The sequence below is a fragment of the Macrotis lagotis genome, chromosome 2 (genome assembly GCF_037893015.1).
Source record: "Macrotis lagotis isolate mMagLag1 chromosome 2, bilby.v1.9.chrom.fasta, whole genome shotgun sequence".
Taxonomy (NCBI): Eukaryota; Metazoa; Chordata; class Mammalia; order Peramelemorphia; family Peramelidae; genus Macrotis; species Macrotis lagotis.
Genome location: NC_133659.1, coordinates 219,271,218 through 219,283,710, shown reverse-complemented (window position 1 = coordinate 219,283,710; position 12,493 = coordinate 219,271,218). Strand labels below are relative to the sequence as shown.

General features: G+C 37.2%; 1 protein-coding gene across 5 annotated transcripts in view; it reads right to left on the bottom strand.

Annotated features, from left to right (window-relative positions):
* Positions 1-12,493, bottom strand: part of LOC141514203 (uncharacterized) — a 75,003-nt gene that overhangs the window by 46,426 nt on the left and 16,084 nt on the right. The window lies entirely within an intron of this gene.

Sequence of the window (12,493 nt, the reverse complement as noted above, 5' to 3'; positions counted from 1 at the left end):
AAAAACATGAAAATGAAGTCAGCAGCCTAGTCAAGGAAATCCAAAAAAATGCTGAAGAAAATAGCATGCTAAAAACCAGCTTAGGTCAAATGGATAAAACAATTCAAAAAGTTATTGAGGAAAAGAATGCTTTAAAAAGTAAAACTGGCGAGATGGAAAAAGAGATAAGAAAGCTCTCTGAGGAGAACAAATCCTTCAGACAAAGAATAAAACTCAGGGAGACTGATGAATTTATGAGAAATCAGGAATCAGTACTTCAAAACCAAAAAAATGAAAAATTAGAAAAAAATGTGAAACATCTCATTGAAAAAACAACTGATATGGAAATCAGATTTAGGAAAGATAATTTAAAAATTGTTGGAATACCTGAAAGTCATGATCAGGAAAAGAGCCTTGACATCATTTTCAAAGAATTACTTCAGGAAAATTGCCCTGATATTCTAGAAGCAGAGGGCAAAATAGAAATGGAGAGAATCCACCAATCCCCCCAAGAAAGAGAACCCAAAAAACCAACCCCTAGGAATAGTATAGCCAAGTTCCAGAACTCCCAAGTCAAAGAGAAAATATTACAAGCAGCCAGAAGGACACAATTCAAATATCATGGAGCTGCAGTCAGGATCACACAGGATTTAGCAGCAACTACATTAAAATCTCATAGGGCTTGGAATATAATATACCAGAAGGCAAAAGAGCTTGGGATGCAACCGAGAATCAACTACCCAGCAAAAATGAATGTCCTCTTCCAGGGAAAAAGATGGATGTAAGGGGTTAATAGAGTACGTGGCCATAAGGAGTTCATCCTGAAAGTCATTGAGACCTGGGACAACAGGAATGTCCATACCAGAGTGCTCTGAACTCAGGAAGGAGCTCTGGGGCTTCTCTCTCTTTGTTCTCCTGCCTTTCATCCTTATCTTGTTGAATATTCTCAGGAAGGACCTTTTGTCCTTATCCCTCTGCCTTTCATCCTTATCTTGTTGAAGATTCCACATATTCCAGGATATACACCTTTTGTGGCATGCCCCTTACACTTTCACAGTGCCTGGAGATGAGGAATGCTGATATAGGGGGACTAGGCTTATATATACCCTTACTCAAATATGTGAGTCAGAGATGTAGCATATAACTGCAATAAACTCCTTGCTTATCTCTCACTGGCTGACTTTCATTATTGAACATGTGGGACATGTCCAGCGGCGTGCCCCGAAGAGCTGTGTAAATTAGGCTGATGCCCGGCTGCCCAGAGTGGACCGCAATAGATAGATTTTCAATGAACCAGGGGAATTTCAAATATTCCTGTTGGAATGGCCAGAGCTGAACAGAAGGTTTGATCTTCAAATACAGGACTTAGGTGAAGCATAGAGATTGGAGGAGAAGGGGAAAATATGAAGGACTTGATGATGAACTGCATGTATTCCTGTATAGAAAAATGATACTGATAATACTCATATGAACCTTCTCAGTTAATAGAGCAGGTAGAAGGAGCTTTTATAGTTGAAGCACAGGAGAAAGCTAAATTTTAAGATAAAATATGGTGTAAAAATGGAGTCAATAGAAAAAAGGGAAATGTAATGGGAGAAAGAAATAGGAGAGGGGGAATAGGCCAAGATATTTCATATAATAAGATTTTTCTTTATTACAATGAGCTATTGCAATGATATGGAAGGGGGGAAGGCAAGGGGGAATGAGGGAATGTTTGCCTTCATCAGAGGTGGCTAGGAGAGGAAACAGCATATATACTCAATGGGGTATAGGCATCTGGAGTAAGAAGGAGAGGGGGGGAACAGGGGGAAGGGGGTGATGTGAGTGATGGAGGACAGGATGGACCATGGGGAGAGAGTGGTCAGATATAACACAATTTCTTTTTTACTTCTTGCAGGGGGCTGGGATTGGAATGCCTGTCCAGGACCATAGGGCCAAGTGGATGCTGGGCCTAAGGGGTGGTATGGGGGCTCGGGGCCTCTTGGCCCCAGAGCCGGGGATCTGTCTGCTGCGCCACTCAGCTACCCTACAACAGAGTCAGAGTGAGAGGAGAGAGAAAAATATAGTACATGGTAGTGGAAATATACGTAGGAGGGAGTTACGATCAGCAATGGCAACAGTGGAAAAATATGGAAGTAACTTTTGTGATGGACTTATCATAAAGAATGTGATCCACCCGTGACAGAGTTGGTGGTGTTGGAACACAGACTGAAGCACATTTTTTATTATTATTATTTTGGGGGGGTGAAGGGCAAATGGGGCTGGGTGGCCTGTCTAGGGCTGCATAGCAGGGTGATAGGTGGGTGTCTGAGGCCAGATTGGGACCCAGGTGCTCCTGGCTCCAGGGCCAATGCTCTGTCCACCACCCAGCCACCCCTACTATTATTACTATTTTATTTTGTTTTGGCTTTTTTTTCCTTTTTTTTTTTTTTTGGTTTTTTGCAGGGCAGTGGGGTTTGGGTGGCTTGCATGTCACACAGCTGAGTGATTGTTGGGTATACGGGGCCGGATATGGGCTCAGGTGCTCCTGGCTCCAGGGCTGGTGCTCCGTCCATTGCACCACCTGGCCATACCTACAATTATTACTATTTTTTTAATTTAAAATTTTTTTCTCTCCCCTTTACTTTATCACTCAAGCGAGTCTATATTTTTTGGGGGGAGGAGGTATTCTGTTTACTCCTAAACAAGAATATTTTATTAATGCATAAAAAATTATTTGTACAAAATGAGAATAAACATTAAATTAAAAAAAAGAAATAAAAAATTTAAATAATAGTAGGGATTTATGATGTTCAAGTTAGATCAAACCAAAACAATAAAATGATCATACTACCTAAATTTATCTATAGATTTAATATTATACTGATAATATTTTTACATCAACCAAATTACAAAATGATTTTTTTTTAAAAGAAAGAAACCAATAGGACATCTAGGTGGCACAATGGAAATTTTTTGTGGTTAAAAGGTGTTGGAAGATACAAATGTACAAAATCAATATAAGAAAAATTTAATGGGAGGGTGTGCTAACAATTGCAGAAATCAGGATTCATAGGGGGCAGCTAGGTGGTGCAGTGGATAGAGCACCGTCTCTGGAGTCAGGAGTACCTGAGTTCAAATCCAGCCTCAGACATTTAATAATACCTAGCTGTGTGGCCTTGGGCAAGCCACTTAACCCTATTGCCTTGCAAAAACCTAAAAAAAAAAAAAAAAAATCAGGACTCATTTTTGTTTAAACATGACCTCAGACATTTACTAAGTGGGTGACCCTGGGAAGTCACTTAACACAGTTTGCCTCAGTTTCCTCATTTGCAAAGTGAACTAGAGAAGGAAATGCCAAATCATCCCAAAAGAGATCACAAAGAGTCAGACACAACTGAAAACAGCTGAACAACAAGAAGTCACATAGATATACTGTTGCTGGAGATATTAATTGACCTGACTAACTTGCAATTAGGCAAGAAAGTCATTAAAATGTAAATTATACTGTTAACTCAGTGATCCTTTTAGTGGAGACATAGCCCAAAGAGAGCAAAGACAGAAAGAAAAGTCCTACAAATCATGTCATATTTTTGCATTACTTTTCCTAGTAGCAAAAATAATCTGGGGAGAAAATGAGTGCCTATCATGGGAAATAAATTGTGACTGAAATATGTAGCATTTGATTTAAAATTCAGACAACTTAAATTAGAACTTCCACCAGGTAGATGACCTTGGGGTTCAAGATAAACCTATGGAAGGAAGAGGCCTCTCTAGAGGATATAGGGACCCCTAAGGAGATCTTTAGATCTAACTGAACAATCATGAAGGCCTTTATTATCCAGAGCTCTAGGAAGACCAGAGGGAGCCAGGCTCATTGTATACTTGTTGGACCCGCTAAAGCAATTACTTGATTTGAAATACCATAGTTCTGAGTGTTCCATTTGCACCAGATCTGAAACAATTCTTTTCTAAGACTGTGCAAATGAGTATGACAGAATATTTTTGAACCACAAGAAATTATAAATACGAGGAATTCAGAAAGACCTAGAAAAACAATAATAGCTAAGATATTTTATTTCATTTATTATGTATAAAGTTATATACTACTTTAAAGGTTATTGTATATTATAATTTTATATACTATTTTGAGATTATTATGTTATATATTTATTTATTATATTTATATACCTCTTTAAGGTTATTATATATTATATTTATTTATCATATTTGTATATCACTTTGAGGTTATATAAAATTTTATTTATTATGTTTATTTGCTATTAACTTTATATAAAATATTTAATGACTAATTTTAATTATTTAAATTGGATTAATTTAATGAGTAAATATTAATTATTAATATTTACATTATAACATGTTAACTCATTGGATCATCACAATAACACTGGGAAGGAGGTGCTGTTATCACTCCCATTCTACAGATGAGGAGACTGAGGTAGCCAGGATCACACAGCTAGTTAATGTCTGAGGCAAGATTTGATCTCAAGTTTTTCTAACTGCAAGTCTTACTCTCTATCCACTGTACCACCTAAGTGCTCATATGAAGTAATATGTAAAAGGATCAAAGCAGATCTGAGAAAAATATATGACATGATATATAATATTATAAATTATAGCAACAATTAAAAAATGTGAAATATAAGGCATCTCCAAAGTCTTGGTGCAGCTTTAAGTTATTGATTTGGGGACCCTTGTGATGATGTGTAATGAAGAACATCGGTCTCGAAAAGCTAATAAAGAATATATTATCACTTGCACAGAAGACAGGTTCTGGCTGAGGGCTTAAGCTGACCAGATTCATTCTGAGGTTAACTTGATCCCAAAGAGAAAGGATCAAATTTTTTCTCACCTTCTCTTGGTAGGCCCTTTAGGGAAAATTCTTTAAAAGAGCTTATGTATAATTCATGTCTACTGATTTTCCCCTTGAAACCCTTTTGTTACTTCAGTATTTATGATTGAGGCAATTTGGACAAAAAAGGAATTCTGAGGTCTAGAGAGTGCTATAAGGTTCATTTCCCCACCATCAAGGGCTTTGCAAAATGTTGGAAATCATCAACAAATAAGATATAATTACTCTGAATAATGTCTCTGGAATCCTGTCCTTTCAAACAAAACTGATTATTATCATTCAAGGGAAAGTAAGCTCTTTAAAATTACTCATTGAAAATAAAAATGGAAAAGGACTTTGAAAAAAGTGAGTTGGATTGTAGCTGTGTTGATATGGGTGCCTGTGTGAAAGTGTAGGAAAGTGTTAGGAAAGTGTATGAAGGTGTGAAAGTGTAGAGCATTTGCAGCTATCTAGGCAGAAAGGAAAGTGAGACATTGACAATGGGTCTTTCTATTAAGATTTAAAAGATACTGAGATTTATGGTGTCATTCTTCCAAGAGATTTGGTTTGGGGTGGGGAATATCAGATATAGATAAGATATTAATTAGGAGTAGAAGTAGGTCAAGGAGAAGGGGGAGGGGAAGAAGAAGGGAGGAGGAAGAGGAGAAAAAAAAGAAAAGGACTTTTTCTGAAAGATTAATATGCTATCCCAAGGCTCTTGATTGATGTCTCCGCCCCAAACTCCCTGTGTGACAGTTAACATATTACTTGATTTCTCCATTCTGTAGATTTCTCCTTTATAAAATGGTGATATCCTAAAAACATAGAAATGGAAATGTTCTAAAAGTCTCACAGGGTTAATGTGAAGAACAAATGAAATTTTATCCATGAAAATTCTTCTTAACTGTATAAAACTATGTATATGTGGGCTCAGTATACTCTTAGGCTTCTCTAAAACTGTACAATCCTAGGATTCTATGATTCAATATTTTTAATGCTGAAAGGTTCCTTAGAGATCCTTGAATGTTAGTCTAGCTGAGGCATGAAAGACAATCTTCTCTTCAATATATCCAATAAATGGTTCTCTAGTTGTTGCTTGAAAATTTCCCAGGTCCTCATCACCTCTTGTCTGGACAATAGCCTGCTGGTTGGAATTTTTGCTTCCAGTGTCTCCCCTCTCTATCCTCTCTCTACTCAGTTTTCACAATGATCTTCTTAAAGCATAGATTTGATAATGCTGTCACCCATTTCAATAAATTCTAGCAACTTCCTATTATCCAGCTTCAAATTCAAAATCCTGTTTGGCATTCAAAGCCTTTCACATGTGGTACCCTATTACCTTTTTTTATTTTTAGGTTTTTGCAAGGCAAATGGGGTTAAGTGGCTTGCCCAAGACCACAGAACTAGGTAATTATTAAGTGTCAGAGGCCAGATTTGAACTCAGGTACTCCTGACTCCTGGGTGGGTGCTCTATCCACTGTGCCACCTAGCCACCCCCTTATTACCTTTTTAAACTACTTACTCCTCTACTCTATGAACAAGTGTTCAGCCATTCCCCAAATGATGTGTACCCCCCGCAGTTTCCAATTATTTGCTACCACCCACAAGAGGTACTATAAATATTTTTTAAGATATAGATTCTTTCTTTTATAACTTTGGGTTATTAGCCAGTTTACAGATGAAGAAAATGTAGCAGACAAAGGTAAATGTCTTGACCAGGATTGTGGAGTGGTGGTGTTCAGTTGTGTCTGACTCTTCATGACCCAATTGGGGTTTTTTTTGGCAAAGATTTTGACAAGTTTTTTGCCATATCCTTCTCTAGCTCATTTTAAATAAGAGGAAACTGAGCAAAGGGGATTAAGTGAGTTGCCCAGGGTCACATGGTTTGAGATAGCTTTGAACCCAGGAAGATGAGTATTCCTGACTCAAGGCCTGGCATTCTATTCACCTGTCCAGGGTTAAACAGCTAGTAAATATCTTAGGCAGAATTTGAACTCAGGTTTTCTTGACTCTAAGCCTAGAGTTGTCACTGCTAATTTTTTCTCACCTGTGCTCTTCATCCCTACCTCCTCCTCCTCACTCCCCTTCTTTGGAACCTGGATCTTTCAGCTATCTCCTCCTTACAGCTTTACCTTCATCTTCTCTAACTGTTTGAACTTTGCCTTTTGCCTACATGAATATGCAGCTATCCCCAAACATGAAAAATTTTGGTTTCTGTTGTAGTGCTCTCATGCTACTATCTTTATCACATCCAGAAAGCTACCTTCAGAAAGGAAAGAAATAACAACTGCCTAATAGCAATCAAGAACAGTTAGCTGCTGCATGAGTAGTCATTTGGAACCAGGAGACAACAGATAACAGTTATCCTTAGATTCCAAAAGAGAGCTTGGTAGAATGTATTGTTTATGGAATTGTACTGAACCCTCTGAACTAGCTGGGGAGTTATTAAATTTAATTACCGATTTCCTTATTGACGCTTTACTTAATAATTTGAATTCTAACCTCTCCATCCCATCTGGGTCTCTATTCAAAGAGTTGGCCATCCTTCTAGACAAGATGGGGATTTCTCATCCTTAAGAGTTTCTAGCTCATCTTTCCAGAGGTGTTTGAAATTTCTAGGATAGGAATCATCCCTCTGGATTTTGGTATTGTCTTCAAAAGGTTCATGTTTTCTTTGAAAACTTTTATGGGGATAACTTTCCTAGAAAACAGTACAAAAGTAAAAAATGCTAGTGCTGATACATTGGACCCATAGGAAATAGGACATTAGGTTCCCCTGACCACTAAAACCTGTAATCTTTCATTAGAGATAGCTGAAAATACACATTTCTATAAAATTCTTTACAACAAAACATTAATTTTGATAATGGTCATTTTTCCTACAACAGTAACCAAGGAATAATCCATAAAATGAAGGGGAAGGGAGAGGCAACATCAAATAGGACAAAAGATGGTGACCTCAGAAGAACCTCAAGATAAAAAGAGGAAAGTCATCTCCAATCTCCCCTGCTGTTCCATGGTTAAAGTAACCCTCATGAAAAGCATGGACCTTTAGGTAAGTCCCTGACAGTGGTCCAAGCTTAGAACTCCCTCTCTAGGAAAGAAGCTCAGGAGCCCATAATGGTTCAAGGGAAGACTTACTTTAGAGAAAGAAAGGTAATGACCACTATCTCATTTGCCCACAAATGTAGCTGCTTTTTCATTTTTTTCCTCTTCCTTCAGCACACTCACTTTAGCACTTTCTAGAGTAGATTCACAGGTGCTTTTATGAATATTTTTCTTTTCTTTTTGTAGATATAAATGTGGCTCATTAAACCTTTTGTCTTTTTTCTTTTTTCTACTACAAATAACCATGAATATGGCAATCCATGGTTGCCATCAGGAAAGTGAAAATGAGGGTATTAATAAATTCATGAGGATTTAGGGAATGTTGAGGATTGATGGTTGCATTAGGAAGCAGTTTGGGGTAACTGGATAATGAACTAGATCTTTTGTGAGGGAGACTTGGGTTTAGATCTTCCTCAGACATATCATGAGGTAATCTCTTCATTTTTCTGAAGAAAGTCTTGGGAAAGCCCTAGGAAATGCAAATCAGTCAAAGTCCTGATTTGTTTTTGTAGAAAGGAGTTTACCCATAACTTTGTTTAATTATTGGGAGTTCCCTCCACCTATTCCACAAAAAGACAATATCTACTCTATTGTCATCAATCTGACTCAGAAGTGCTTCAGGTGTCATTGGAAGGCACCAGTGTAGGAAGGAAGGAACAAGAATAAAAAAAAATGGAAGAAGATAAGAGGTGAGATCACAGATTAAAAAGATTAGTCCCAATCTTTCATTTTAAACATAAACAAATTGGGTAGCTGATGCATTTAAAATGATTTTTTCAAAGTCACACAGGCAACAGAGCTGAAATTCAAAGCCCTGACCCTGATTCTCTGTTTTGAGAAAGAACAGAAGGAAAGAAGATGAAAAGAAATGAAAGCAGAAGAGGGAAGACAGAGTCTATGCATGAAACAGGGAGAAAGAGAGATTTGAACTCAGATCTTCCTGACTCCAGATCTAGTGTTTTATCTACTGAGCTACCTAGTTGTAGGGGGGAGTAGGGATAGAGATAATGAGTCAGATTTGGACATATTAAGTTAATGTTTTGGAGAAATTCAATTTAAAATGTACAACTGGCAATTGGAGATGCAAAACTGAAGTCATCAGAGAGGCTACACTGTGGTGAAACACAAAAATATAATTTTTCCAAAGAATTAAAAAGTAATATCAACGAAAGGTAATAGACTGTGGTGATCATGACCAATTTAAATAATGAAAAACTCCAAAGAAGAGGAGAAGTAAAAGAAGTCATCATGATATTCACTTTCTATTTTATGTTTGATTCTATATTGTAATTCATTCTATTCCATAACTTTCTAAGCAATGTTTCCTGAGTTAGGTCCAGAAGTTCATGAGTCCAGAGGTTCTGTTTTATTCTCGAAATTAAGTCTAAAAGTTGTTTCCCTAAAAATCACTTTAATAGAAAGAAAATGGCTATCCCTATAAAACCCATGTACAATCAAGGAAGCTCTATTATATTACTAACAAACCTTATAGAATGCAGGTAAACACCAAGAAATCTCTTCTCTCTGTTCAACTAATGAGCAGATTCTCACATCTAGTCAGTCATATAATTTTTGATGCCTCTATAGTCCAAACTTTGTTCTAATCATACTATTTTCCATTTGTGATGCTTCCTTTGAGCTTTGTACTTAGATGTTCTTTGATCTTTTGTACCTAATAAAACTATATGATGGCTAATAAGCCCTACATTGTGGTCTTGGCTTGCTGATGGATCCAAGACCTGTTTTTGTTGTTGATTTAGAAGAGCAACTGCTCTCACCAATAAAATGAACATGCTCAAAATTTTATTGCCTCACTTTGCCCTAATTTTCAAATGTAACAATAGGAAGAGATGATTGGTTGGTCTCATAATTGGAAGCTCCATTTACTCATTCTCAGTTTTCTTGGTATGATTTATGGACTCTATTGTCGAAAACTTTTAGGAGAGTATAGACAAGACTCACATAGGAAGAACAGACATGAATGGGTATTGTTCACAACCACTAGAAAGAACTCCCAAATCAACAAGACCACAGATCTATTTAAGTAATTCTTTCTGCCAGGAAACATGATGTTTGGATTGGCAAGGGAAGAGCTAATGACTAATAGAGACTGAAACCCAATATTAGTGGAGTAATAAGATTAAAGCACAAGTCACCAGACCAAGTTAAACATTATATACATATATACTTTTGTTTTAGGTCTTTAAAAGATAACCTTTTCTAACTTCTCTTCTAACTCTGTTGAGTACCACCATCCTCCCAGTTATCCAGGCTTGAAATCAAGGTGTCATACTTTGACTCTTCACTTTCAGGCCTCACAATCAGTGTTGCCAAGTCTTCCAATACATCCTCTTTTCTCTTCTGATGCTTGCCACTGCCCTATTGTAGACCCTTATCACTTGAAACCTGAACTATATAGCAATAGCCTGCTGATGGATTTCCCTGTCTCAAAAATCTCTCCCCACTCTAGTCTGCCCTCCACTCAGTTGTCAAATTGATCTTCCTAAGGCACAGGTCAGACCACCTCACTCTGGTGGATCCTATTATCTTCATGAACAAATATAAAACCCTCCATTAGGCAATCAAACCCTGCCCTCTCCTGACCACCTTTCTAGTCTTCTTATATCCTATAGTCCCCCAAGTACTCTGGGAGTCAATGACCCTGGCCTTGCTTTTCCCTGAAAAATCCATCTTCTCCTTACTTGATTTTTTTTAGGTTTTTGCAAGGCAATGGGGTTAAGTGACTTGCCCAGGGCCACACAGCTAGGTAATTATTAAATGTCTGAGGTCATTTGAACTCAGGTACTCCTGATTCCAGGACCAGTGTTCTATCCACTGTGCCACCTAGCCTCCCCCTTACTTGATATTTTTACTGGCTGTCTCCCATTCCTGAAATTCTGTTATTCATCTCTATCCCAAATCTCCTCAGCTTTTTTTAAAGTCTAAATTAAAATATCTCTTTCTACAAGAAACCTTTCCCAATGTCCTTTAAAAATAATACCTTTCTTCTGATGATTATCTTCAATTTGTCTCATTTGCATCTTGTTTGCAGTTTCTTTCTCTATTAGACTAGGAACTCTGAGGGGAGAGACTGTGGTTTGCCTTCCTTTGAATTTCTATTGCTCAACACAGTGTCAAGCATATATAAAAATGCTTGTTTAATGTTTGCTGATGGATTGATTAATCAGTTGAAGAAGTAGAACAATGGTAGCCATTCAAAAATGGAACAGATTTATATCTGATGGAAAAATGATCTACTTAGATTTGGAAGGGAATTTTTTAGAGGTCATCTAGTGCATTTTTCTTCTCATTTCTCAGATGAAGAAACTGAGATTCAGAGAAACCAATTATTTTGCCCAAAGTCAAACAGGTAGCAAGTGACCAAACTAGGATTGGCTCAATACTTAATGCTGTCAATGGACTTCAAGTCCATTGTTCTTTCCCTGCATAAAATGACACCATGTTCTTCAAGGTAAAACTGAATGACTACTAGGTGGGTATGTTGTAGGGGAGGGTTCTTGGTGAGTTGGAACAGATGGCCTTTGAGAGCCTTTCCAGCTCTGAAATTCTGAAAAATTCAGGATTTGTAACCCATCATGTCCCTATAATACTTCCTCCAGTGCTAAATTGACCTATACTTCAAAACTGACCTATATACGAGAGGTGTCAACCCTATTGACCTGAATCCAGCCAGAATCAGATTAACATGTAATTTGGAAAGTTTAATGAGTTAAAAATACAATAAAACACAGATAATATTGCATTTTAAAAACTAAGCCAATATATGGCCTGCAGGGAATTGCATATATAGATTATGAAGCCCTATTCATTTCTATTTGAGTTTGAATTGACTACGTATGCTATTTTCTGACTGCCATCAATGTCAGTCAGTTTTTTTTATTGCCAAGAAAACTGTTTTAACTTGTAATTGGGGGAAAAAAAAACAAAAGAGAAAAAAGGAAAGAAAAAGGAAAAAATCCAATGGATTTTTTAATGATTTGGGTGTGTCAAACTGTAGATTACTAAAGTTATTTGCTACTGTTTCTCTTAGATCTTTCCTAACCCATTGATCCATTCCACTATTTCTTAACCAATAGATTGGGGATTAATCAATCCAATTCTGGCATCTAAATACCATCCTATTTATAACTAAGTGCCACTCACCAATACAACTGTATTCCTTTGTACTTGCATCTTTACTTTGAGCTGACATAGATGGGTCAGGATTATACCCTGGCTGCCAAGAAGAATGAGAAACAAACTGATTAAGGAGGGGAGAACAGGATAATGATGATCAATGAGGCATGAAATTTCAATCCTGGAATTAATCTTTTAGGTTCCCTAGTCTAACTTGTTACAGATGGACATGGAGGACAGATGTAAAAGTCATAGGGAAATAAATGGAGGGTGATTAGCATTGTCTTTTGCCTCCTCTGTTCAATTCTCAACTAAAATCTCACCTTCTAGAGAAGCTTTCCCCAGTCCCCCCCTAAAACTAGTTCCTTCTCTCTGTTGATCATTTCTGATTCATTATATACATATACATGCATCATATACATATCCACATCCAAATGT